The 5,000-nt window shown below is 54.0% G+C and overlaps 1 non-coding gene across 1 annotated transcript in view; it reads left to right on the forward strand.

Moving 5' to 3' along the window:
* The first annotated feature begins 3,837 nt into the window (after positions 1 to 3,837).
* Positions 3,838 to 5,000, forward strand: part of LOC126112914 (small subunit ribosomal RNA) — a 1,909-nt gene continuing 746 nt past the window's right edge. The window contains exon 1 of the ribosomal RNA XR_007524644.1: positions 3,838 to 5,000. This exon is cut by the window's right edge and continues 746 nt beyond it. This is a non-coding gene — a ribosomal RNA (small subunit ribosomal RNA).

Raw genomic sequence — 5,000 nt, forward strand, 5'->3', positions numbered from 1 at the left:
CCATCTGCAAGTCTCCCGAAACATGACCTGCTGCACCGACGATACCGCCATCTATGAGACGCCACCCCGACTACGACATCGCTAGGTCCCACAGTACCCATTTTTCGACGCCACCCACAAAGCCTGCATCATCTGTCCACCACAGGAACCCGAACGCCAGTGCCTGCGTCGCACGAAGTAGTCAACCGACAATCACTCCACCCGCACCCGCACGTGCCCCACCCCAACCGCCCAAATCGCAACCCAAGCGGATGAACGGCGGACTCTTCCCGCACTCGTACGTTGCAATCCACCCCTATATCTTGCGTTTCATGACGAGTTATATCCAATATGCCAAATTCCCGCTGTCCCTATACATGCTGTAAGTCTGTGCACACAATATGAACCACACCTCAGCGAGACACTCCATCACACATTACTCTCTGCCTGTAACAGACACAGATACGATATGTAAGCACCAGCATGGACCAACGTCCGGTGCATCCTCTCCGCCACAGTACACCATCCACACTATGATAACCACACCAGGGGGTCCAATTATAAAATAGAATATCCCACCCGTCCAACATCCACAATTGCTCAGATAAGCCACCAACACCCACACATGTCCTACACAGGGGTGCACCCAACACCACCACACTGCCTCCTGTTACGGCACAGAAACAATGGCAGGAATGAATCACACAGGTCTGCCACTCCCTTGCCGCAACCACAGACGCGGCGCGCCTCCAGTCACGAGCGAAAAGCGCATCCTGACGAGACAGAACTGCTGTGACATACTGACGCTGCCTCAGACATTCACTTACAATGATCACTACCAACGAACCTGCCCCCCCCCCCCCCCAAACACACTATCTCTTACCATGTTGTGTACTGTAATCCAACCCATTTTGCACCTTAACCTAACCAAATTTGTAACGCAATTTGTACCGCAATGTAACGCAATTTGTACCGCAATGTAACGCAATTTGTACCGCAATGTAACGCAATTTGTAACGCAATTTGTGTCTTAACCTAACCCACGTTGTGCCTTAACCTAACCCACGTTGTGCCTTAACCTAACCCACGTTGTGCCTTAACCTAACACACGTTGTGCCTTAACGTAACCCACGTTGTGCCTTAACGTAACCCACGTTGTGCCTTAACGTAACCCACGTTGTGCCTTAACGTAACCCACGTTGTGCCTTAACGTAACCCACGTTGTGCCTTAACGTAACCCACGTTGTGCCTTAACGTAACCCACGTTGTGCCTTAACGTAACCCACGTTGTGCCTTAACCTAACCCACGTTGTGCCTTAACCTAACCCACGTTGTGCCTTAACCTAACACACGTTGTGCCTTAACGTAACCCACGTTGTGCCTTAACGTAACCCACGTTGTGCCTTAACGTAACCCACGTTGTGCCTTAACGTAACCCACGTTGTGCCTTAACGTAACCCACGTTGTGCCTTAACGTAACCCACGTTGTGCCTTAACGTAACCCACGTTGTGCCTTAACCTAACCCACGTTGTGCCTTAACCTAACCCACGTTGTGCCTTAACCTAACCCACGTTGTGCCTTAACCTAACCCACGTTGTGCCTTAACGTAACCCACGTTGTGCCTTAACGTAACCCACGTTGTGCCTTAACGTAACCCACGTTGTGCCTTAACGTAACCCACGTTGTGCCTTAACGTAACCCACGTTGTGCCTTAACGTAACCCACGTTGTGCCTTAACGTAACCCACGTTGTGCCTTAACGTAACCCACGTTGTGCCTTAACGTAACCCACGTTGTGCCTTAACCTAACCCACGTTGTGCCTTAACCTAACCCACGTTGTGCCTTAACCTAACCCACGTTGTGCCTTAACCTAACCCACGTTGTGCCTTAACCTAACCCACGTTGTGCCTTAACCTAACCCACGTTGTGCCTTAACCTAACCCACGTTGTGCCTTAACCTAACCCACGTTGTGCCTTAACCTAACCCACGTTGTGCCTTAACCTAACCCACGTTGTGCCTTAACCTAACCCACGTTGTGCCTTAACCTAACCCACGTTGTGCCTTAACCTAACCCACGTTGTGCCTTAACCTAACCCACGTTGTGCCTTAACCTGCTCTGTAATTGGCATATGACACGTTACATTAATCTAGTGTTGTCTAACCACAACCCTCTGAATATAGTTCGCTACTCGCACCGCCCACCCTCTTGTGTGTCGTTTCATGTTGAACACTTCGCAAGTGTTGCTTACTTTTTACATGCTCCCGCTGTACACTGTAATGTGGACAACTGCAGGATGTACATCGCCCCCCCCCCTCCACCCTGCCTTCGCACGCTGGTCGTTCAGGTGCTTGCGTGTTCAATGCCCTTCGCAGCTGTTCACTGGCATTCGCATGTCGAAGCGCTCAGTCTACGTCGTGGTACGGCCTGTGTCCACTGTCCGCTGATATCGTAAGCTTAATCCTCACATTGTACTGCACATAGGTCCGTATGTACTGAATGATACGCTGTGGCACATGTGTGACCGTACGACTGCGCCCAACAACAGCGAACCATACGGTCCAAATGTTGTGCACTCAGCCACGTGCCGTCTCCCCATAACAGCTACATTGCAGTGTGGTACGCCATAGAGACGTGTGGGAGTAACGGACGCCCTGGATGGCGATCAGCATGAGCCGTCTGTTGATGTAGTGGCGCGTGTATTCAAACGTAGTCGTCTCTTCTCACACAGTGTGATAGCATGGTGCACCGCGTTCCACATCTGCGACATGGTACAGATGCTGGTTGACAGTCGGTCTCGTAATGGACATCGCATACGTAGGGGGCCACCTCCCACGTGTTCTCTAGTCGTGCACATTTTGTTGCGTGTATGTGGGCAGACGTAGTGTGTCGTGACACCTAACAGACAGGTATGCAATAATCGTTGCATTTGCAAACTGGGATGGACGTCTACGTTTGCTGGTGACGTGACGCAACGCAAATGAACAACTGGTAAACCCATTGTGGTGCGGTTGTTGTTGCTGGAGGTAAATCAGTAAGGGCAAATCTGTGTGTGAAGCGATACGCGGCGGTGGCTGGGTGGGACCGTCCCCGGCCGGTGAGGGGGGGCCGCCCGGCGTGCTGGCCGCGCGGTGCGTGGGCGCACGCGCTACAGCCGGCTGGTGGGGGCGCCCAGTGGCAGGCGCGCCGGCCGACGGACGCGGCAGGCGGCGCAGCTGCGCGCCGGGGCACCCTGCGCGCGGCGCCGGGCGGCCAAAGTGGGTCCTCGCGGGCCCGGTGCGAAGCGCGGTGGACATCTGCAGTGTGCTGGTCCGACTGAGGACTGTGTGCGTTGAGGATGCGCCGCCGCCCGGCACTCGGCGCCGCGACGCCGTCTGCTGCTCGGTCGCCCCAGCGGTTCTCGCTGGTGGTTTGTATCGCAGTTGTGCAGACGTGTTGGCACGTGCGCTGTGCTGGGAGAGTTCGCTTCGGCACCCACGTGGGGCCTTTGCCCTTCTGTGGCGCTGGCGTTGGAGCTGCCGGTCACCGTAGGTGGCGCGTGTTGTCTCCCGCCGGCAATGCCACGACAGCACGCTCCCGGGCCTCTGTCGGCAGCGGCAAGCTCAGTTGGGAGCACGGGTGGTCGCACCTAAAGCGTCTACTCGCCTAACTCAGGGCGATTGCGCCTCTCTCGAACCCGACCAAGTACTTAGGACGGCGCTGCGCGCCGCCGGGACCTGAGAGGGTTTCGAGGTGTATTGTGCAGGGGAGCTCAGCCTCCTCCTGTTTGCAGAATAATTGAGCGGACGCTTGCGTGTTCGCGCGGGCCCCTGGGACACACTCCCGGGCGGCCGGCTGCTCAGCTCTAGTTGACGCAGCTCCCTGGTTGATCCTGCCAGTAGTCATATGCTTGTCTCAAAGATTAAGCCATGCATGTCTCAGTACAAGCCGCATTAAGGTGAAACCGCGAATGGCTCATTAAATCAGTTATGGTTCCTTAGATCGTACCCACGTTACTTGGATAACTGTGGTAATTCTAGAGCTAATACATGCAAACAGAGTCCCGACCAGAGATGGAAGGGACGCTTTTATTAGATCAAAACCAATCGGTCGGCTCGTCCGGTCCGTTTGCCTTGGTGACTCTGAATAACTTTGGGCTGATCGCACGGTCCTCGTACCGGCGACGCATCTTTCAAATGTCTGCCTTATCAACTGTCGATGGTAGGTTCTGCGCCTACCATGGTTGTAACGGGTAACGGGGAATCAGGGTTCGATTCCGGAGAGGGAGCCTGAGAAACGGCTACCACATCCAAGGAAGGCAGCAGGCGCGCAAATTACCCACTCCCGGCACGGGGAGGTAGTGACGAAAAATAACGATACGGGACTCATCCGAGGCCCCGTAATCGGAATGAGTACACTTTAAATCCTTTAACGAGTATCTATTGGAGGGCAAGTCTGGTGCCAGCAGCCGCGGTAATTCCAGCTCCAATAGCGTATATTAAAGTTGTTGCGGTTAAAAAGCTCGTAGTTGGATTTGTGTCCCACGCTGTTGGTTCACCGCCCGTCGGTGTTTAACTGGCATGTATCGTGGGACGTCCTGCCGGTGGGGCGAGCCGAAGGCGTGCGACCGCCTCGTGCGTGTTCGTGCGTCCCGAGGCGGACCCCGTTGAAATCCTACCAAGGTGCTCTTTATTGAGTGTCTGGGTGGGCCGGCACGTTTACTTTGAACAAATTAGAGTGCTTAAAGCAGGCAAGCCCGCCTGAATACTGTGTGCATGGAATAATGGAATAGGACCTCGGTTCTATTTTGTTGGTTTTCGGAACCCGAGGTAATGATTAATAGGGACAGGCGGGGGCATTCGTATTGCGACGTTAGAGGTGAAATTCTTGGATCGTCGCAAGACGAACAGAAGCGAAAGCATTTGCCAAGTATGTTTTCATTAATCAAGAACGAAAGTTAGAGGTTCGAAGGCGATCAGATACCGCCCTAGTTCTAACCATAAACGATGCCAGCCAGCGATCCGCCGCAGTTCCTCCGATGA

Source organism: Schistocerca cancellata, unplaced genomic scaffold, assembly GCF_023864275.1.
Source record: "Schistocerca cancellata isolate TAMUIC-IGC-003103 unplaced genomic scaffold, iqSchCanc2.1 HiC_scaffold_234, whole genome shotgun sequence".
Classification (NCBI taxonomy): Eukaryota; Metazoa; Arthropoda; class Insecta; order Orthoptera; family Acrididae; genus Schistocerca; species Schistocerca cancellata.